General features: G+C 40.9%; 1 long non-coding RNA gene across 1 annotated transcript in view; it reads left to right on the top strand.

Annotated features, from left to right (window-relative positions):
* The window catches only part of LOC137451379 (uncharacterized), a 134,012-nt gene extending 129,249 nt beyond the window's left edge, over positions 1–4,763 (top strand). Inside the window, exon 5 of the long non-coding RNA XR_010989802.1 lies at positions 3,557–4,763. This is a non-coding gene — a long non-coding RNA (uncharacterized lncRNA). The remainder of the gene's footprint in view (positions 1–3,556) is intronic.
* Positions 4,764–23,568: the final 18,805 nt, after the last annotated feature.

The raw sequence follows: 23,568 nt of genomic DNA, 5'->3' as shown, positions 1-23,568 counted from the left end.
AGTCAGAAAAGCAGAAGAAGTGCTATATTTACAAGCAATGTGAAAATGCAGGTTATACATGTACACAATATATATACAGTATTTACAATATATATACAGAAATATATACAGCAAAGAGAAATACAGGAACAAAATTCCCTCCTCCGGACAGAGGAGGGTTCCCCCTCCCGTATCCTGCTCTCTCCCCCTACCTCCCTTTTCCCCAAAAAGGGTTAGAGAGAGAAAAGGCAGTTATTAAGGAAGAGGCCTCCAAGCACATGCAGGATTAATGCTTATCTTATCCAAGGTCGCTCTGGCTAGGTGCACAGAAGCAGGCAAGCTGGAAAGGGAGAAGGAAAGGAACTAAGAAAAATTCCAACCGCACTAAAACTTAAAGCTGTGTTCTACCAATCTACCAATGAAATTCGTTTAGACCTGTCTTTGTTTACAAAACATTCAGCCAGCGTGTCCCAGCACTGTCCCTTTCTTAAAGGCACAGCCTCAAACGGTCACAGCCTGTTTTGTTTTGTTTTTTAAATAAAATGACCACAAGGATGATCAGAGGGCTGGAGCACCTCTCCTATGAGGACAGACTGAAAGAATTGATTCTGTTCAGTCTGGAGAAAAGAAGGCTCCAAGGTGACCTTATTGTGGCCTTCCAGTATCTGAAGGGGGCCTACAAGAAGGCTGAGGAGGGACTTCTCAGTATATCAGGTAGTGATAGGACTAGGGGGAATGGAATGAATCTGGAGGTGGGGAGATTCAGACTGGATGTAAGGAAGAAGTTCTTCACCATGAGAGTGGTGAAACCCAGGGAGGTGGTTGAAGCCCCGTCCCTGGAGGTGTTTAAGACCAGGCTGGATGAGGCTCTGGCCAGCCTGCCCTAGTGTGGGGTGTCCCTGCCCATGGCAGTGGGGGTTGAAACTAGATGATCCTTGTGGTCCCTTCCAACCCTGACTGATTCTGAGATTCTAAGTCTGAGGCTGCACAGTTCAGACTGCAGGTTCAGAGCACGGAAAAAGTTGTTTTAGTATGTATAAAGATAATTCAACACAATCTGTCATCTAGACTTTTCTGTTTGCTAAGGGAGAATGCAAACAATAAATCCTTCTCCTGCTGGAAATAATTATCTCCAAATTTGGAGGAGCATGATGAAAAGTCTGAGCAAGATATTAACTTTATTTAAACTTTTTTATTTTTTCCCCCCTGCACTACTGGTAGTTTGTCTAAAATTCATCACTACTTATGGTATCCTCATGGCTGAGAATAAAATTAATAAACTTGCAGATTAGTGATTTTATATCTAGAATGATGTATGCCTGTGCACATAAATATATATAAACACCATTAAGAAAAGTTTCATGCAGCCAGTTCTGCATTTCTCACTTTGCCATAGTTACCAGACTGATCAGTCAGATTTGTCAGGTTTCTGCTTGCTGGTGAACACTTTATCATGACATCTAGATTCATAGTCCTGATCCTTTTAGTTCTGAACCACAGCCAGAGTAAAGACTAAAACTGCACAGCTTCTTAAATTCAAGTGTTTTACTGGAGTGGAAAGTCTGCCCTTCCTACCCTGTCTTAGAAAGATCCCAAAGCCCTCAGCCACTTTCACATTGGTATGCTATGCTATAGTGTATGTGGCTAACATGGAACAGAATTAGAATACAATAGAATTAACCAGGTTGCAAAAAGACCTTTGAGATCATCAAGTCCAACCTATCATCCAACACAATCTAAAACCATGGTACCAAGCGCATCATCCAGTCTCTTCTTAAACACCTCCAGTGATGGTGATTCCACCACCTCCCTGGGCAGCGCATTCCAATGGCCAATCTTTATTTCTGTGGAGAACTTCTTCCTAACATCCAGCCTAAACCTCCCCTGGCACAGCTTGAGACTGTGTCCTCTTGTTCTGGTGCTGGTTGCCTGGGAGAAGAGACCAACCCCCTCCTGACTACAACCTCCCTTCAGGTAGTTGTAGAGAGCAATAAGGTCTCCTCTGAGCCTCCTCTTCTCCAGGCTAAGCCACCCCAGCTCCCTCAACCTCTCCTCACAGGGCTGTGCTCCAAACCCCTCCCCAGCTTTGTTGCTCTTCTGTGGACACGTTCTAGCAACTAAACCTCTTTCCTAAACTGTGGGGCCCAGAACTGGACACAGAACTCAAGGTGTGGCCTAACCAGTGCTGAGTACATTAATTTATTAATATTAATTATATTAATTAATAATAATTAATTAATTAATTATTAATTAATTATTAATTATTAATTAATTATTAATTAATTATTAATTATTATTATATTATTATAAAATTAATTAATAATAATTAATTAATTATATTAATTAATTTAATACATTGCAGTATTAAAATAATTTTGGTAATTCTCTGTGAAGATATGGATTTACCAGGTTTCTGTCAGCTTCTTTTGTAACAGCTGGCTGTGGTAGAGTTAAATATTGGTTGAACTTGATGATCTTAGAGGTCTTTTTGAACCACGGGGGAGGGGGGGCAGGATGGGGGGGTGGAGGTGTATGTGCCTCTGCCATGTGATGGGATTGCAGCTGTCTTGTGTCTCCGGTCGAACATGGACTGTTTACTCTTACATCTAAAATATAGTGATGTAGGTTTTATGCATCTCTCTTGAATTTCAACTCCTGAGCAATAACTGAAAACAAATCCTGCATCCCCAATACCTGTATACAGAGTGCAGTGGAAAGATAAGAGCAAGAGAGCTTTTGGGATACTGAAAGTAGAGCTATGGAGTTTGGGGATAAATTTCCTCCATGAGCCCCTGGCAAACTTGCAAAAATTTGTGCTCTTGCAGAAAGACCTTTTGCTTTTTATTCACAACCTGTGGGGTATACATGCAAAGACGCTATGTGGAATATTTCTAAATTGCGCTTGTTTAGGAATGCTGCAAAAGATCAAGGTAATAACAATGCCTGTGTGGAATTTGTATAGTTCAACCTGATATCCTCAGGATGCTGAATGGCTTTGTTAATCACCTACCAAGGACTCAGGCCTGTTCTTGTGCTTTCTGCTGGGAACCATGACAATTGGCTGTGTGCTTCTCTATAAGATCAGGGCTCCAAAGTTTTGATTGCCATTCTCCAAAACTGGATTTTTTTTTGTTTGTTTCAAAGCAATATAAATGAGTAGGGCCACAGACCTGAATGATGTTGTAGAGACATTTACAACAATGTCAACAACAAGATAACCAACAAGCAACCAAACAAAAAGCCCCCCCAAAAGGCTAGAAAAGGTTGGCAGGATCAAAACAAGGCAAGGCTAAATTTGAACCTTCATTACTTTATTCAAATGTGTTTCAAAACATTTACCAGCAGCTTTGAAATATTTTCAGCAGGCTGCTCAAAGTAATAATCATCCCTCACTTAGACTTTATATAAATAATGAAAACAAACCCCTCAACTTTTTCATGTTTGTTTCTTTGTTTGGTTTTTTTCCCCTCTACCCTCTTGGCAGTGGCAAACCTACCATCTGCTTTCTCACCAGTAACTGCATTTTCACTCCTTTATTCAGTGTACTGATTCTCTGTTGCTTTTCTCCCTGATTCAGGGGCCATTGGGTGAAGAATGGAGGCAACCCCACTGCCGTATAACAACAAGATTCCAGAAATGGAGAGCAGAGAATCTCAGAAGTCATCCCAGAAGTCCTTTACTGCTGCATTGCAGAATCCCTTGCATTCCAGAGTCTCAGAGTCCCATTTACAGAAGCAGTCCTGGAAGCCTTTAACAGACAAAGCAGCTAACAGAAGTCCTGTGCATATCCCTCACAGCCTCACTACACTTGAAGCTTAGCTGAATCCCTAACCAAAGTCCCTAACCAAAGATCCTTGAGAAGCCCTAAACAAAGTGCCTATTGCTCAGAGTGGCTGGTTTTATACTCTTTGTTATCAATCCCTTAACCAGTAAAGCCCAACCACATATATAAACTAAAATCTTTTCCCAATAAGGGGTGCCAGCATGTCAAGGAGGTGGCTTCTGCAGCAAGTTCCAATTCAAAGGTGCCAATGTGAGGATATTGTTCTTGGCACACATGAAATGTGATTCTTTTGCTTTATGCAGCTAAGGAATTGGTCAGCTAAGGAATCATGAACTCTGCACGCATCCAGCAGCTGCCCTCTGAATGGTTCCTGCAACATTTCTCCTTAATGATCTTTAGCTGGCTGTAGTCTACTATTCTGGAAAAAATAGAGCCCTGAATATAATTGCTTTGTTAAATGTATGTAAAATTGTGGTAGGTCAGCAGTTTTCTCTGTGGTACGTCACCCTTGACAGTCTCTCTTCACCTTTCCCTCTGTGTTAAAAGTAGAATTACTTAGTATTGTGGTAAGGAATGAGTGAGAGGGTGAGCAAAGGATCTCATATGAGGTGAACTCAGGGATGTGCCTTCTCAACATGGCAGAAAAGAGATGGTTGTTTCTGATACTTTGTGTTATCAAAAGCACAGGTCAGGGCTGCAAAGTGACTTAGCTGTGGCAGACAGGCAACTTAGAGCCATTTCTGAAATACTCTGAAGGCATTCCTTAAAAGAAAGAGATGATGATGGATTTTCCTTACCTGTTTGAAACAGTTGTCCAGACATTGGCTGATGTCCTATAGTTCTTAGCATAACACTCACTGAGAGTGCATGTTACCAAGACCACAACAAGTGCATGGTTGAAGCTTACATATGATTTTTTTTTTTTTATTATTATTTTCTATGTGTCATCCATCCTGTACTTCTGTGGTTCATCACCTGCAATTACAATAATGCAAAGTGGCCCACTGTGTTTTGTTTCTTGTGATTATTTATGTACATATAACATATGTGATTCTGATTGGACAAAAGCGCTTGTGGTTTACTTTTTCCCTATTAAAAAAGAGGGGGAAATGATGCCCAGAGTCTCCTGGGAAGACTTTACAAAGTCTTTTAAAATGTCTGGTCAGTGAGCACCTATCTGGGGGCCAAAGTCTGAGTTTATTGGGTGAATTTCAAATCTCCAGGATTTGCTTTATTACAATTTGGATGCACTCTCTCCTTCAGGGTTTTGGCTTCCTTTGGATGCTTTACAAATGTAATTGTTTCAGTTTTATAAGTCTCAGTCTGCTCAGCCTATCTTGGTCTTGAACTTGTCTTGAGAAACTCTAGGTAGTATTACCAAGTGTCCATCCTCTCAAGGAAGAGTTATTTTTGTTTCACGGTCTCTATGATATACTGTGAATGGAGGAACAAAATAAAATTGAGCAGGGGTTTTGTGATGATTGGAAGTTTAAGAAAACACTCAGCAACTGCTGACAGTGCCCTTTTGCTTGATAGTGCAAATGACAAAATGGCATCTTCAATTCAGAGTGTTGTTTGAATGGGATTAGTTCACTTGGAGGCTTGGTTTAATTTCAAACTTGGGATCTCTGTTCTATGGGTATTAACATCTCAGTCCATTCTGGCGGTATCCATGAGGCTCACCTGATCACAGAATCACAGAATCACAGAAATATTCAGGTTGGAAAAGACCCTCAGGATCACCAAATCCAACCAGAGTTGCAACTCTGCAAAGTTCACTCCTAAACCACAGAATAAAGGAGAAAGTAGAGTTAGAGCTATTCCCTGTACAGGGAATGAAACATATGTACTAGGTGCCAAGAGATGAGCTGCACAGAGCACATCTACCAGCTGTTATTGGGGTGATACTGTAGGCAAGTGAATCAGGACAGGTGGGGACCCTGGCTCAGGACTGACATGGAATTTAGGCATCATTTAAAGTTGCGAGGCCCAAGTGACTCCAGAATCTGTCTGCTTTTGGAGCCAGTTTGTACTTCTGTGTGCAAAGCACATGTCAACTCTGTTCAAAACAGCGTGGCAGAAAGATGCTTCAGTTAACAGAGATAGTGTTGAAAATGGAAAATATGTAGCTGCAACAGTGTGCTGCTACAGTGGACATGCAGGACCTGCTAAATCACTGTATGGATGAAGCTATGCTGGGTTTTGGGTGAAACTCTGTGGAGCTGGGCTGTGTGGAAGCCTTGCTTTGTGATGGTGCTACCTCAGATATTTTGAGCTGTGACTTGGCTATTACTCTGGTTTTCCAAAACGATTCTGAAAATATATGTGCCTTTTTCTGTGTGGTGTAGACCTTTCAATACCATCAGAAGCAGTATTTGTGTATTTTATAATACGGGCCAGAGGATCGTTCCATTGCAGAACTCAACCTTTTGGGGGACCAAAATGAGTCAGAAAATATTTCTTAGCTGTGTAATTTGCTAAATAGTTCTTGTCACTGGAATTTCCTAATGATGTTCACTTTTGAATGTAGTCTTGCTGGCAAACACTGTTCTATCCTATTACCCTGAAAGGACAATGACTTTTAACGTTTCCACCATTACCTTCATATGGTGGAGGAGAGGAGCTAAGTTTTCACCATATAATGGGGAATTTGGTTTTTTCCTTCTCACATAAGAACAGTGATTCTGAGATAACCAACCCACTGTAAACCCAAAGAAAAACAGAAAATCACTCCTTCTTTCTGCCAAAAAAACAACCAACCCAACCCAAACCATCTATTTTTCCCCTCCTCATCAGCAATGTGATGACAGTTCATACGTCTGACTGTCATGCATACTGAGATATAAATATGCTGTGCTTCTTTTCTGTTACTTATCTCAGTGTAAAATCCTATTTTGGTGTAGAAAAAGGCATGCTTTATCATTACTGCCCTCCTTGCTTAAGAGAAAGGCTCTGGTTGTGTGGGGTGTGGGAGAGTGTTTAAGCATCTCGATGTAAAGGGATGTTGTCCATATAGCAACATACAATTTTTGGGCAGCTATAGGATTGCAAACTATTTTGTAGGCCAGCCTACTTGCCCATTAATGTTTCCGTCACTGAAGATCCCTGTCAGGCTGAATTCAGCTGCAATGATGTCAATGCCTGGAATAAGTCAAAGCAGAAACCAACTGTGGCTACAAACTGCTTTAGAAAGTACTAAATGATATGATATGAAGATACTGAATCATATGCTCAGAGTGTGTGCAAAGTGAGACCGGTGGCACTACAGTTGGTTGAAGAAGGCATGTGTATGTGATTGACTTTGTATGCAGAAGTAGACATGAGAGGGGAAGGATGCAAAATTGTGATCACAGTCAAACTTTGTTGCCCACATGTAACTGCTGTTCCTCAGTTTCCCACCTACACCATAGAACTAAGTGTGCAGCCCATCCTTCAGGTGTAGGGGAGGGTGAGGGCAGATAAACACTCTGACAGGGCTTGTTAGAAAAAGATTAAACCTTTAAAAAAATATTATCTTTATTTTACACAGCACATTATTTCAGTCTTAATTTGTGCTCATGCAATTTGCTTTGCTACTCTATTTGTCTCTTTGCTACTCTATTTATGAAGTTTCATTTAAAATGTCTTCACAATTCAAAATGAAACTGTCAAATTTTTCTCCATTTTACCTAATTTTGATATGAAACTGCGTATTTCTTGTGGCTCCTTAGATCACAAAGTTCTGCTGAGGCTGCGCCCCAATTGACTGAATAGTTATGCAAAGGAAGCAAATTTTCCCATGAGCTAAGTTTCATGTTTGCAATGAAATCTGAACTTAGGCAAATTATGTGTGGTTTTAATTGCAAGTGTAGGCAATGCAAGAAAACTGTGCCTTTTCCTGTCTGCGCTCTGGAATGATCTAAGTTTTTAATGTTTCTCAGGTTTCCAATGTTAAAGCCATAACAGAGTTGTTAATTTGCAGTTTAATATCTCCATGTTAGCCATTAGGCAGAGTGTTTGCTATAATTTTGCAATCTGTTTCTAGTAATTTGGGCAATTAGAATTTGACTGATGATTTGCATATTAAGATCTTAGCCATGCATGAAAAAAATAATCTTTTCTTCTTGGCATAGTCTGAAAACCCAAATGTACTTTTGTTTGTTTGTTTGTTTGCAAGCATGTGTCATTTGAAACAGAAGGCCAGCTGATTAGCATGGATGTCTCGTCACCTTCTGCCAGATCTTTTATTTGAGCTGGAGAGGCCGGTGGCTGATGTTTTGGTAGATTAGCAAGTAGTGTAATTACACAGAGCCCTCCCACCCCCATACAGCATATTTGGAGTGTTTAGTGCCACACTGTGGTGGTGGTTTGAGCCTTAACTGAGATTTAAGAGCTCAGATAGGGGGCAAGACTGAGAATTGCTCTCCCACTCCCCCCTCCTCTTTCCTGGTTGAGAGAAAAAGGGATGAGGGAAGAACAAGGAGACATAAGGGAAGAAAAAAAAGGCAAGAAAGGGGGATAAGGAAAAAAGGGAGAAAAGGGAGGAGGTACATCTACTGAGAAATAATTTGGAGTCAGTTTGGAAGTAGAGGGGAAAAAATTTCTTTATGTATATATATGTATATGTATATGTATGTGTATGTGTATATGTATATGTGTATGTATATGTATATGTATAAAACAATAGCAGGAAGGGTTTGCAAGGGTGAGGAACAAGAATGGATAGAGAGATATAAAAAACCAACAGCCCTTTGAAGAAGCATGGATTCAGCTGGGAGGAGGACCAGACCTGACCACATGGCAGAGAACCAGGAAGCCAGCAGCAACTCTCTTAGTCCTTTCTCTTAGTCCCAGTGAAGCAGAAGCAAAAGTGCCAAATGCTTGCTGTACCTTCCCCTTTATAGTTTTGCTGGACAGGGAGGGGGAGTGGAACAGACTAACTCGATTTCCTGGGGGGAAAATCCCCTCCAGGGGGAGCAGGGCTCTCACAACCCCTCCCCCACCCCGATTTCAGGATGGGTGTAACTCATCACACACACTTTTAAGTTCACAGAAATCTGCCCTTGGTGCTGACAGTTTTGCATTGTGCTAAATGAACTGCCACCAGCAATAATTCTCAAGAGTTCTACCCAAAATTCTCCATTTGTGTGATGTATATAATATGAAAAGTTGTGTTTATTCTTCATGGTGGGTTTTAAGTTTGTTTTCTGCCCATTTCAGTTCCTTTTCAGTCAAATAACAAAAATTGATTACTTATGCATATTAACAGTGTATGAAAATTGGCACCTTTATACCCTCTTCCTCCTCTTCAATAAGCACAAAAAGGAGCACTTGTAAACTAGCACAAGTCAGTAATCTTCATTTATTAAGATGAGATATCCTTGTCATTAGAAGCATATTGGGAGTTATTTGTCCTAGTTTGCAACACCAGATGGCTTAGCTTTGAACAGAAAACAGCAGAACAGTTTGCAGCAGTCCTGAAGCTGCAGAAGCTGTGGCTATTCTTGTCCCATGATCTGTCAAAGTCTCTTTCCCTTGGGTAGGATTTGAAGAATGCAGTGTGTGCCTGTAAAAACTTCCAGGAATCACTTGATTTAATTTCTAGTGGAAGTGGTGCATGTAATAGTGAAACACAGGAGTTAGAAATTAAATAGGCTAGGTGCAGATGTGGGTTTTTTTCACAGGTTCTGCTGTGGTAAGTTGCTTTTTGCAAAAGGATATACCGGGAGACTGAGGATTCTGTCTGGCCCTTGTAAAATACAAACAGAAAGTACTGGTGAAGTACTAGTTACCTATCAGGCCAGTTAACTGTGTGTGAGTTGCTAAATTATTTTATCCCATGCTAGCTAAGTGATATATCAGGAACACAGGAGCTGTGATTCTCCAGAACCAGTTATTTGTGTCCTACTACCAGAAGGGCACTGAATACACAGTGCTTTCCAGCAGAACAACATTTTATGAGCAACTGTTCATTGTACAATGTAGTACAGAGGGTATAAATTAGATAGGCTATTGAAGAGAACTGGTTTGTGTCCTGAAGTATGGTATTTAGAGACTTAATTAGATACAAAATTGTCCTATCATTTTTATCAATAACATAGAATCACAGAATTGTTAGGGTTGGAGGGGACTTCAAGGATTATCTAGTTCCAACCCCCCCGCTGTGGGCAGGGACACTTCACACTAGACCAGGTTGCTCAGAGCCACATCCAGCCATAATGTTACTAATGTTTACATGCATTAAAGAGTTCTCATTCACTCAGGCATGTGCACAGTAACACTCAGTGTGGATTTTGTTGATTCCCCCTGAGCTCACAGATGCAGAAATGCAGCTGTTCGACCTGGGAGCAAAATGAAGTTCGTAAGACACAGTCCTTTACAAACTTATGGACATTATACTTTCTTACACACAATAACCCAATCCTCTTGTTTTACTAGTATTTTTTTGCTATCTCATCTGTCTTTCTCCCTTGGCTTGACAACTAAATGACCTTTCTCTGTCCCGAATCTTTCACATGAGGATGCTTTGTCTTTGAGATGTATGTCCATCTAATGAAAGAGGAACAGAAGGCATCACAGTGATGAAGCTATAGGTTTAAAGTTACTTTTGATCACACAATGAATGCATAAAGGCAGACAAATACAGGCATCTAGTGTGGAGGAATAACAACAGGCACCAGTACAGATTAGTGGCTGCCCTACTGGAAAGCAGCTCCATGGAGAAAGACCTTGGAGTGCTGGTGGACAGCAAGTTCTGCATAGAAAAACAATGTGCCCTTGTGGCAAAGAAAGCCAATGGTATCCTGGGATGCATCAGGAAGGGTATGTTCAGCACATCTAGGGAAGTTCTTCTACCTCTCTACTCTGCCCCAGTGAGATCACACCTGGAATGCTGCATCCACTTCTGGGCTCCCAGTTCAAGAAAGTCAGAGGGAATGCAACAGAGAGCCATGCGGATGATTAGGGGACTTGAGCATCTCCCCTATGAAGAGAGACTGAGATCCCTGGGGCTGTTTAATCTTGAGAAGAGAAGACTGAGAGGGGATATCATCAATGTGTATAAATATCTGAGGGGTGGGTGTCAAGTGGATATGGCCAAGTGCTTTTTGGTGGTGCACAGACAAGGAACAATGGGTTCAAACTTGAACATAGAAGATTTCACCTACAACATGAAGAGAGATTTTTTTACAGTGAGGATGGCAGAGCACTGGAACAAGCTGCCCAGAGAGGTTGCGGAGTCTCCTTCTCTGGATGCATTCCTGTGCAGACTACCCTAAGTGATGCTGCTTTGGCTGAGGCATTGGACCTGATGACCTCTTGAGGTCCCTTCCAACCTCTAATATACTGTGGTACTGTGACACTGTGATCTATTCTTATTGCAGCTCTATATGCATCTATGGTTTTGTGCATTAATTTCTGCCCCAACATTTTGTGTTATTCACTGCTTCATTAAACAGCAGCATCCCATCCCCCATCCATGTTCATGTAAGTGTTAAGGTGAATTAAGTAGCATAGAACATTAAGATAAGGGGAAGATGTAAGGAAATTCTGTAAAACCATAATGGAAAGCTTGTTTCTTGGTAGTTGAGGGGAAGAGCACAGCATGCCACAGCATGCTAGCTAAATACATGTAGAGCATGTATGTACTCAGGCTGTAGCTTTTAAATGCAAATGTTATTATGCCTTTTTATCCATCTGCCCTCCAGCTTGGCTATACACACATGGGAAAAATTGGACTGTGCAGAGGATGTCATTGCAAGCACATCCTCTCTTAAACTTAAACAAATATAGAGCCTTGTTCACTTAAAAAGGCTGTAGTTAGTGACAGCTAGTAGTACTGGGAAAATAGGGTTCTGGAATTTTCAGCTTTCCTTGAGCAATTTGCTGCTCAGCTAAAAGCAGCATCTTTGTGCATGAATGTGGGGTGGCTTTCTTTTGTCTGTTGAGTTGGGATTTTATTTTTTTAAAAATTAGATCTCCTTCCTTTCTGTGTCTCAGAACCCTAAACCCTGTTCCTGCTGGTTCCCTTCCAAAGCTCAAGCTAAATCCTTTGTCATTTTCCTTGTAATGGAAACACTAGAACTGACATAGAACAAGTCTGTATGTGTTGTTGTACCACACCTAGATGGTCTGCATACCATGGCAGTGTTGACTACTCCACAACAAGGAAAGAAACAGCCTTTTACTGCTATCACATTACTTGTATTTTCACGAAAAAGCTAGAGGTCTAATGGCGGCATATGATAAAGTTCCTTTGAGAGGGTGCATAATGCTTTCCTGCATTTGTTCATACTAGCACTGCAATTTGCTGTGAGTTCTTAAAGTCTTGTAATTTGGAAATGTTTATGTACACACAAACTTAACTTGAGGTTCATATACCTCCACTGAATAGCACAAACTGGACACAATTGGTCTCTGCAGTTTTCCTCCTGTAAGGTGAGAAACTCCTTTAGCTGCTGGAATAATTGGGGAACTTCAGCTCTGAGTAGTTTGCTAAAATTTAATGGAGTTCACAGATCTCTGGTGCAAAGATGGTTGTGTGAAGTGTGGTTTTGTTTCTGTGAGAACTGCAGGGGTTCTAACACTTGAAGGGTTTTTAATGTTTCAGATTAGAATTATTAGCTCATCTTGCTCAGACCATTTGTTTTCTATGAATCTTTTTTGGCCTCCCTACACCCATTCATTGGTTCCTATGATTGTTGGAGTGGGCTGCCCAAGGGGGTCATGGATGCCCCCTCCTTGGAGGTGTTCAAGGCCAGGTTGGATGAGGCATTGAGGTCTGGTGGAGGGTGTCCCTGCCCATGGCGGGGGTGTTGGAACTGGATGATCTTTGAGGTCCCTTCCAGCCTGAACCATTCTATGAATCAAAATTACATAATTTTTTAATATTTTTAATATTTTTTTCATCTAAATACATTTTGGCTTTTTCTTTGTTGCTTAAAGCAAAATTTCCCGTGATTTAACATAGTAAACAAAACCAAGGACAACATGGAAAATATCTGAAAAGATTAATGCCAGCTGCAATCACGTCAGCAGTGCAGTTTATATTTAGAAGGGAAGCATGCTGGGAAGGAGGTGAAGAGTTCAGGGTGGGATTCAACCAGAGTGCTTGGATCTGAGTGAGGAAGGACTGCGAGGATTGAGCTGACCTTCCCAGTTCATGTACATAATAGTGCTGCTTTCAGTCTGTTAACAGGAATTCTCCTTATTTGGGAGCTATTTGGTAAAAAAGAAGATGCACCAATACTCACCCTTTTGGTAAGAAGCCACAAGTTCAAACAAAAAGAGGTGTTGGTGCTCTCTATTCTTGCAAGTTATCTGGCATAAATCTGAATTTTAATTCTTTGTCCTACTTGGTGGACCACAAGCCTCTGTACTTACCATGAGTTTTACTGCCTTGCTGCTGACATGTTCCTTTTTAATATATGCTCATCACTTACCCCCAAATTCATGATTTTATTCCTATAGTTCCCTTGTCATGGAGGAAGCTATTCATGGATCCCCACATTATAGATGAGACACTGACAGAGCGATCACAAAAAATTCTGGCAGAGTAAGGATGCAGCAAGCCTCTGTTGAGTTCTGATAGAAACATAGATGAAATCTCGCTATTGAATAGGGTTTGAACCAAACTAACACATCAGTAGGCTTTATTGCAAAATTTCCTTGGCTTCTTGCTGATATTAGGAGAAAAAAACAAACCAACAGTCCAAGGCTTTTTCAGACCTTACAGTACATCTGCTTCTTGCACAAATACAAAAGAAAAGTTCTTTAAAAACAGTTAAAAGCAGATAGTTCAACATTTATTAAAACATCTTATTTCATATATTTTTAAAATAAGAAATTCAATGAGATGTGCTGGTGAGGAAATGTTCTTTCCTCAATAGTCTTTGCACTAATGTGTTGTTGAAAGGGAAGAGGAGAGAGTCCAGTTAGTGTAAAACCTGGAACCCTAAACTAATAGTTTTATAATGTCATGATTCAGAAAGATAAGAAGATCACAGCTGCCTGTCTGTTAGCACTGCAACTACTTTATTAGCTGGAAACTGGAAAATAAAGCCATGACTTCCAACAGTGCTATTTATTATCTGAAGGAAGTTAAAACTGTAAAAAAATTATCCAGAACCAGTATAATTAGGCATTTTATTTCTCTCTGTGTGTGTGTTTTAGATTTACATTTGGAGAGACTGAGAGGAGCAAATGTTATGCCGTAATATATGAGAAAAATATCCATCTTAATCACATCAGTGAGGAGGAATAGCAAAAGTGTTTATAACCACAGCTATCCATTACCACTTAAATAAGAGTGGTAGCCATCAGCCAGAAGGAACAGCCCATCCTGAGGTTTCCTAGCCTTCCCTTTCTCTACCCCCTGCACCATCCCATATGAAGGCATCCTGCAGTGAAGGGGTTAAGAACGCACAAGAGTGAGTCTCCTAGATGAATATATCTTGGTAACCCAAGATCTTCATGAATGTGAAACACTGTTACTACTACTGCTATTTTTGTGCTGGCTTCCCCACCAAGTCCTGACAAGCTTTCGTCCATGGATGCTTCTTGAGTTTCACTCTAGGGGGAAGTTTGAGGGAGATCTAGTGACAAACAGGCCTCAATCTCTTGAACACTTACTGAATCAAGTTGTTTTTATTTTCCACACATCCTGGTTTTGTTATATTGGAACTTTATTTCATTTTACTTTACTGTTCTGTAATACTTAAGACTGCAAATTATTTAAATTTATATTAGAAAGCAGAAAACAGCTGTGAGCCTGGAATATTTGTTTTATTTTTGTAATCCAGTATTTAAACAAGCAGGTGGACAAAGGGAGACTGTTGCTCATGCTCACAACAATAGAAGGGATTGATACATTTAGACATGGACTCCTTGAAGGTGGCAAGTATAAAGCTGCATTATCATAGAATAGAATAGAATAGAATAGAATAGAATAGAATAGAATAGAATAGAATAGAATAGAATAGAATAGAATAGAATAGAATAGAACCAAACCAAGCTGGAATTGTGATGGAAGGCCGAGACCTTATTGCTGCCTACAACTACCTGAAGGGAGGTTGCAGCCAGATGGGGCTTGGTCTCTTCTCCCAGGCGACCAGCACCAGAACAAGAGGACACAGTCTCAAGCTGTGCCAGGGGAGGTTTAGACTGGATGTTAGGAAGAAGTTCTTCCCAGAAAGAAAGATTGTCCATTGGAATGTGTTGCCCAGGGAGGTGGTGGAGTTACCATCACTGGAGGTGTTTAGGAAGAGATTGGATGGGGCCCTTGGTGCCATGGTTTAGTTGATTAGATGGTGTTGGATGATAGGTTGGTCTTTGTGATCTCAGATGTCTTTTCCAACCTGGTCTATTCTATTCTATTCTATTCTATTCTATTCTATTCTATTCTATTCTATTCTATTCTATTCTATTCTATTCTATTCTATTCTACCTGGTGATCTTTCAGGGAGCACTGAATAATTCTATGAAGGAAGCAGTTTCTGATCTTTGTCACATTAAAAAAAAAAACTGATATGTTCTGTTTCCTGTGGATACTGCCTTATACAAAAACCTAATTCAAAAGATGCTGTGGACTTGAAAAAAAATTGAATTGCATTTCTACAGACTGTCTCCTGCTAAAGTCTTCCTAAACATTGGACTAAATCCTAGCTCTTAGAAACACTTTTCTGTGTACCAAAATAAAAAACTTGTAGTTAAATTAATCTGAAAAGTTAGGACCATCAGTAGTTTCAAACTAAATTTTAGTACACGACGTACTTGGAGTACTCAGAGATGTTGAAAATCCTTTTTTTTTTTTTTTTTTTTTTTTTAATGGATAATGGAAGCATTGTTTCACTGGAAAAACAAGCAATAAACTTAGAATTCTAACTCTAGACTTCCATTTTTGAAAATATTCTATGATCTTTCTCATCTCTAAAACTGGTTATCAATTCAGATGGAAAGTTGTGAACTTCTCATTCTGAGACATGTTTTGAGAATGGTAGACATGAAATGCTGTAGCATGAGCTTGCTCCAAATGAGAAGAACAATTTCTGAGCAGAAGACTATTTTTAACCTACTCCCTCAAAGCTGTAATAATGTTTGCTTAACTGCTAACATGATTGTGGTGAAAGATACAAGTAACAGAAAAAGGAAAAGTAAGTGCTTTGACAAACTTGTAGTAAATACACACAACAATGTTACTATTATGAAATTATGAATTTTTCCTGGGAAAAAAAAACTTTCTACTCAGCACAACATCAGCAGCAAGTTCCTTTCCTTCTCAACTCTGTGCAAGAAGAAGAAACACAGTTTTTAAAGCTGTGGCCTTTGCAGTACATTGATACAAGAAATACTGACTGCATGCCTTGTCCAGCAGTATGTGGTCAAGTGTGTATTACTAAAGAAGAAATTCTTAGTGGTTTGGCCTGAATTCTTTTGGCTCTACAAACACTTCTATGTGGGAATGGGAACCAGAATACTCCAAAATCCTTCTACAACCAAGTGCCATTTTAGACAACTATGAAAGATGTGAGAAAGGAAGCTCTCACTCTGCAGACAGGCACCTCTACTGATTCCTCAGCAATTTGATGTTGTTTGAGATTTCCTTCTCAGGGTAAAATTTGGCATATTGGTTTAAAAAACTCCAGCAAATAACAGAAGGCATGACAGAATGCCTATACTGCAGTTCTTTTCTCAAGGGCAAGCTGGGAGAGTACCACTGATTTCTCTTTCCTGAATCTTCCATCTGAGAGCTCTTTGATGAGATGTCACTGAGATAAGAGGAGCAGTTCTGTTTTGACCACCTTCTCAGCTGGGCTGGATTGCAGAGGTGCCAAGTTCATGGATGATAATATGCATCTCAGTGGTATAAATCCTGACTGATATTATCAACAAGAGTGAAAATTACATAAAAATGATTGCACCTTCTGTTCCCTAGGAGCAAAAGTCTGGTAAAGACTATGCCATACTTGAGGGTTTCTCATATAATTTAAAAATGGACTATACTGAAGCTGAGATTCCTTATTTAGTAAGATTTCGATGGTTAATGAGCAGCTCCTCAAAGGACCTTTAGCTTTTGATCTTTGCTGAATCTATTAGCTGTGGAGGTCATAAAAAGGAGTTGCTCACACTTCAGTGTCCCTCTTTGTCTAGATGGTCTTAACTCATGATAAGGTGGTAGAGTCTGAGTGCAAAATAGTGGTGAACTTGAGAGGACATATTGAAAGCTGTGACCACCAAGGCACATGTCTAAGTGTTGGGCTCACTACTGTGAGCAGGCAAAGGGTTCAATACCTCATCCCCTTTGAAATTAAAATGCTCTTGAGAGTCCTGTCCTGTGGCCTAATATTCCTAGGTTGCAAACACCTCACAGCTGTGGAGTTGTGAAAGTTTGCTGTGAGTTTGAATCTTCACTGATTTGGAACTACACTTTCCTGCCTTGCCTGGAAAAGGACAGTAGCTCCCCTGTTCTGGAGACCATTAGTGGCCTTGTCCTCCATTATCACATATCTAAGGACTGGAGTGAATGTGAAACACCTGTTAGGAGCAGAAAAGGACAGACTGAAGAGAAGCATGGGGACAGAAAGCTGCGCTGGGAGGATGGCATACAGACTGTTAAAGTCATTATAGTGAATTCTGACAAGATTAAGGCTTGTTTGTACATAAGTCACTGGGACAACTAGCACACAGTACAGTGAGTTGGGTTAAGTCAGTTGTGAAATCCTAGGGGCTGCATTGTATTTTCAGATACCCTTTTAATGTAAAGGGATAAAAAAGAACCTGTATTAAGTAAATTTGTGAATATTTGCTACGGTACTTGGTAACCTTCTGCAGACTCTACAAATACAAGGGGTGCTTTTCAGTAAGCTCATGTCACCCATCGCCCAAGTGCCAACTCCTTTCGAAAATTCACAGCATTAAAAAAAATAAAATAAAAAATCACAAAACCCAACGTAAATCCAGAAACCATTTCCCCTCTCAGACAGAGAGCCCTTTAAAGCATGAAAGGTGTTTTGAAAAAGCTGACTATCAGTCAGTCAGACACAGGTTCCAGAAAGCCTGAACCTAAGAGCAGTTGGAACAGATCTGCAGGTCCTGTGAATCTCCTGACACAAATGTAGTAGTACCAGTGTGCACCAACTCAGGGGCTGTGCAAAAGCAGGTTCCTTTAATAAGAACCCCAAATTATTTTATAATTGCCTTGTGAGCCTCAGCTGATTTTTGTGATTTACCCCTTTGTTAGCTGTTTTGAATGCTTATGTGAGCTTGAGTAATGATGCTTGGGGAGGGGCAAAAGAATTTGGAAAAGAGGAAAGTAAACCAAAACCATCTATTTTGAAACTATATGAAAGAGCTGACTTAGTATTGCCAAATTCTTGGTTTAGGGCTGATGAACAATTTGCCTGTCCCTAATTCCACCTTTTTTCTTCCTTTCAAAATGTTCTTTTAGTAATGCAGTTTGTGAGATCATGTTAATGCCTATAAGCCTGTCTTTTTCTGAACTGTTATGCTGCTCCTTCAAGAGAAGCTGCTTAGACAATGATGCAGGACTCTGCATATGTAGCACTCTGTTCTTCTCCCCAAGCCTCCCAGCAGGCTCTTTTTGCTCTCTTCTGACCCTTTTGCTATTGCGAAGGAGCAGAATTGGTGTTCAGTTGGCCAGTTAAGACCTTATCAGGAATAAAGTGGTGGAGTAACTGCTACAATCTCTCTCTTTTCCCAGCCAAGAGGCAGGAGGGTCTGAGTTGCAAATGTTTCAGAGCCAGCAGCAGTTATATAATGCTTTGCTGGCTTTCAGCTGATGTACAGCTCTAGAGTGAGTGCAGCCAGATGATACTTGATAAAATAGTCCCTGTGGCTGAAGATGTACAAATCCTTTCACAGCAGCAGCTGAAGAAGACTTAGCGTCTCTGTACCCTGCAACAACTGCAATGACTAACCTCTACCAAAAGCTACAAGCTTCTCTGTGCTTCCCTTGATCCAATTCCCAATTCCAGTTTCAGTCAAAATGAGCTGGGCTGGCATCAACCATCAGTGTAGGACAACTTTTGCTGGAATACTATGTGGGGCATGGTAGGACTACAGATAAGCAGGAGTAAATTTCCTTTTATGCTGTTCCTAGGATCTCAACCCTTTGCATTGCTGCTTGGCTTCCCAGGGAGAGAAGAAAGTTTTTTTTTTTTCTCTGCTTCTTCCTCCTTGACACATATTTTGGAAGGTGCTATAAAAGCCTTTTGCTTCACCTGCCTCCTTTTTCTCTTAAGAATGAAACTACATTTAAAGCTGTCCTGTTTGAACTGTCTTAAAATCTTTTAATTTGTCAGCTGATAGTTAACCCTTTTCACTAGTGATCAGTTACTTCAGCAGTAGCCCCCCTGAAACCTAAGAGACTGTATCTAACTCTTCTCTGACAGTACCAAAAGAATGTACAGCTTGTGCCTCTTAAAAAGCTTTCATCACTGTTTTTTGTGCTTTGCAGAGAACTAGTGAAAAGGTAACTATTCTGAGAGCTCTAGTTTGCCTTTCACTATTGAACATTTGCATTTCTCTTTGTGTCATAAACCCTGACTAAGCAGGTTTTAATTACATTCACATTTGATTGCTACCTATCACAGATCCAGTAGCTGTCACAGAGATATTAATGGGAGATTTCCTGCAGCAGGCCTTAGCACAGGCAGAGAAAATTCTTCAGAATTTGGCCTGTTGATTCCTCTCATTGGTAACAGCTTCCTGGGTTTCTCTTCAAAACTTCCAGCCTTGTTCTTTATTTATTTAAATGAGAATTGAATTGCAATCATTTCAACTAAAGCTAGTTCCACTGACAGTTTTTCTGGCATGATTTCTGTACAGACTAATCTGTCCTCACTTGCTTGGGCTAGCATAATCCCTGGGAAGTGTTTTGCAGGTTGAGATTGGTGAACACACAATGTACTACCCAACTCAGCTTTCCTGCCCTGGAATGTCTATCTCCTGCAACCAGTCTCAACAAGACCCTGGCTCCTCTGGGAAGAAAAAGGTCAGCACAGCTACTTCTGTGAGATTCCTTGACAGGAAAAGTCCTCTTCACTGCTGAGGTTGGGCCCTCTGCAGTCCATGAAGAGCAAAAGTCATATACCTTGCTTGTTTTTTAATCAAAAATAGTAACAAACAAACCATGGTTAGACTGTCAATGCAACAGGAAATGAGTGCATTGATGGTATCCCTTAGCAAGAAAATATGATGTATTATGCAGATCAGCTCCAAGAAGGGTAAACGTGTCCAAGGTCACAGCTTCACCCTTGGCTGACTGAGATCCTTAGGGGAATTTTGGGTTTGCCAGAGCCTATTTAGAGTCTCTGCAAGTTGCACATCATTTCCCAGGTGCCTCTTGTTTTCTGAAGTCCATCTTGAAGTGTGTGTTCCAAATTGCCTCTTTCATAATCAGCTTTGGAGACTGTGCCTCAGAAGAATTCTGTATTTTCATGGACCTTCCACACAGAAAAGAGACCACAAATGGGATTACTGCTTCAATTGTAGATGTGAATTATCAAGTATTGATAATTTTCTACTGATTTCTGCTTAGATCATAAATGTACCTCTAAAGGCCAATAAAAGGAATAAATGTCACTTTTTAATAAGGGAATCAGATGTTGCACAATTTCAGCTTGTCTTGATTATGGGTGAGAAGAATTTTACTGTAGTTTAATAAACTGTCTTGAAGCATTGCAATATTTTTTTTCCTTCACCTCTTCCTATCTTTCAGACTAAGCTGCTTCCTGCCACCCCAGAATAATCAATGCCACCCCTTAATTTACAGTTAGGAATGCAGACATGAAGGAAGACGAGGGGATGAAATATGGTGTCAAGTTTACATCTGCTCACATTTCACACATGAAGGAGACAAGCCCCTTTGGACAGTTGCCATGGAGAATTTTCTTGCAGAAGTAAATAACTCAGAACAGAAAGAGCTCAGATTCATATTGCCCCAGCTGCAGAATGTCATTAAGTCTAAAAGGATGCTATGGGCATTGCGTGAAAGGAATTTTGTAATCTGGCTGTAACTGCAGTTGCAAAACTATGCTTGAGTTTAAACCTTTATTTTGAACTTTTAATTATTGGCTTGTTACTTGCATGCTGATTAAAACACACATTGTCTTACAAATAGTTTCTATTTTTAAACCATAAAATGATTTAGCTTAGATGCTTCAATAGCAGATGAGCAGCTGATTTTGTTTTGTTTTCTTGTTTCTTCCTATGACAACTACACTCTAATCTCCATTTCCTAATTCACATTTTAAGGATGCCTGAGAAGGGAATTAAATCTACCAAGGCACTCAGAACCTTTACAAACTTGGAGGGTGTGGAGTTTTTTGTTATTGTTTGTTTGTTTGTTTGTTTTTCTTAAAATGTCTGAGAAGAGAAAGCACAGGCACCTCCTGTCCACTGGTAACTACCAGTTACCAGGCAAGTCTTTCTCAGTCTGAGTTACATGAGTGTGGGATCCATGAAGTTGGCCCTGGTATACATGGAAGGAGACCCACACTGTGGCTTCATAGTACCAGAGGACAAAGTAACTTCTGTTTCGTTAGGATTTGCTAGTTTAGTGGGGGACACTAGTGCCTCAGCTTGTATTTTGTGAAGAAATGGGGAAGATGCTGGGGGCAGGAGTTGATCTGTTAGAGGGTAGGAGAGCTCTGCAGAGAGACCTCGACAAGCTGGACAGATGGGCAGAGTCCAAGGGCATGCGATTTAACACATCCAAGTGCCAGGTTCTACACATTGGCCACAACAACCCCACACAGTGCTACAGGCTGGGGACAGAGTGGCTGGAGAGCAGACGGACAGAGCGGGACCTGGGGGGACTGCTTGACAGTAGCTGAATATGAGCCAGCAGTGTGCCCACGGGCCAAGAAGGCCAATGGCATCCTGGCCTGCATGAGGAATAGTGTGGCCAGCAGGAACAGGGAAGTCATTCTGTCCCTGGACTCAGCACTGGTTAAGCCACACCTTGAGTCCTGTGTCCAGTTCTGGGCCCGTCAGTTTAGGAAGGATGTTGAGATACTGGAAGGTGTCCAGAGAAGGGCAACAAAGCTGGGGAGGGGTCTGGAGCACAAACCCTATGAGGAGAGGCTGAGGGAGCTGGGGTTGCTTAGCCTGGAGAGGAGAAGGCTCAGAGGAGACCTTATTGTTGTCTACCTGAAGGGAGGCTGTAGCTAGGAGGGGGTTAGTCTCTTCTCCCAGGCAACCAGCACCAGAACAAAAGGACACAGTCTCAAGCTGTGCCAGGGGAGGTTTAGGCTGGATGTTAGGAAGAAGTTCTTCATAGAGAGAATGATTGGCTGTTGGAATGTGCTGCCCAGGGGGATGGTGGAGTAACCGTCCCTGGAGGTGTTTAAGAACAGACTGGATGAGGCACTTGGTGCCATGGTTTAGTTGATTAGATGGTGTTAGGTTGGACTCAATGATCTCGAAGGTCTTTTCCTACCTGGTTAATTCTATTCTATTTTTTTAGCACTGATTGCACCTCAGCATTTTAAATAAAACTGGATGAAACAAATATCTGCTAGGAAAAGCATTTTTTAAGTTGCTATTTACTTGTTTTCTACATCTCTGTAAGAGCATACAATGGCACAACTTAAGTTGCAACTTTTCTTTAAATACTTTGGTGGTTGTTTCTGTTTTAGTTGGTGCTAGGTATTGCTTGGAGCAAGGCTGATGCCTGTGTAGCTGCAGTCATCAAACCATGGGTTCATACATTTGCATGAGTACATCGAGCAGCCCATGCAAGGACATTTTAACCAAACTGCTGCTTGAACTAACTGCTAAGACTGTGGTTACTGTCGTGGTTCTTGGATAGCAACAGGACAGAGGATCTGTCTGCTGACCGAAACCTAGAGACCTGTGACCCTCTCACAGACCTTCCTTTTGTCTTTCTGAGTTCTAAGGGCTTGTGGCCAGGTCTGCCTGATGTATTGTGTCAGAGAAACTGAGGTTTGTCTGGATTACACGTGTCCAATCTCATCTCCCCCACATGTAATGACTTCTCATTAACAAACATTTCAGCCAAAGATTTAAACTGCTTTGTACTTTGTGGTCAGAGGGTAAAATTCAGGCCAGAGCCTGCCAGTTCCTAGGCATCCCATGTGACTCTGAATGGCTCTGTCAGACTTCTATGCAACCCAAAGAAAGGGGGAATAGAAATAAAAATACTTCCTGAGTAGGAGGGAGAGCATGTGTGTGTGTGTGTCTGTGTCATCTTCCATTAGCTCCCCAAACTGCAGTTTGGTGGAACGTGTACCGAGTTTTATGCCAGGAGACAGACAGTACATCCTGCTCCCAGTTCTTTCCCCAGACTTATTTTTGTGCTCCTCACAACTGTTATTAAGCAATACCACAGAGTATTTTTACAGCATAAGCATAAGAGGTCCATCCTGCATTTTAGGGCTGTGATCAGTCAATAGCCAATGCTGAAATACATGTATATGTAATGTCTTTATGTAATCTGAAGAATGTGCTTTGGGATAGAAAGGAATTTGGATGATGTTAATGTCTTGTTAGATGTTTAATCAAATAGATTAACACGTCCCTGGATTCCATCTTCTCTCCTTGTTTCATTTTAAATGCTTCCTGTAAAGTTTTTGAAGGGCTGCACTTCTGATAATTGAATGGCTAACTATGTTTTGCTTCGGTTTTGGTGTGGGATGGGTTGTGTGGGATGTTCTAGTCTGGTCATAAAGCAATGCAACTCCAGATTGTTCTGCCTAGGCTAATAGAGCCAAGTGAACGGAAACCTGACCTCGATGTGGTATGTCTGACTCTGTGCTTGTGTCCCTGCTCTCTCAAGGGTCTCTGTG

This window comes from Melanerpes formicivorus, unplaced genomic scaffold, assembly GCF_026170545.1.
Source record: "Melanerpes formicivorus ecotype bairdi unplaced genomic scaffold, bMelFor1.0.p_v2 SCAF_43, whole genome shotgun sequence".
Taxonomy (NCBI): Eukaryota; Metazoa; Chordata; class Aves; order Piciformes; family Picidae; genus Melanerpes; species Melanerpes formicivorus.
This window is presented reverse-complemented; position numbering and strand designations above follow the sequence as displayed.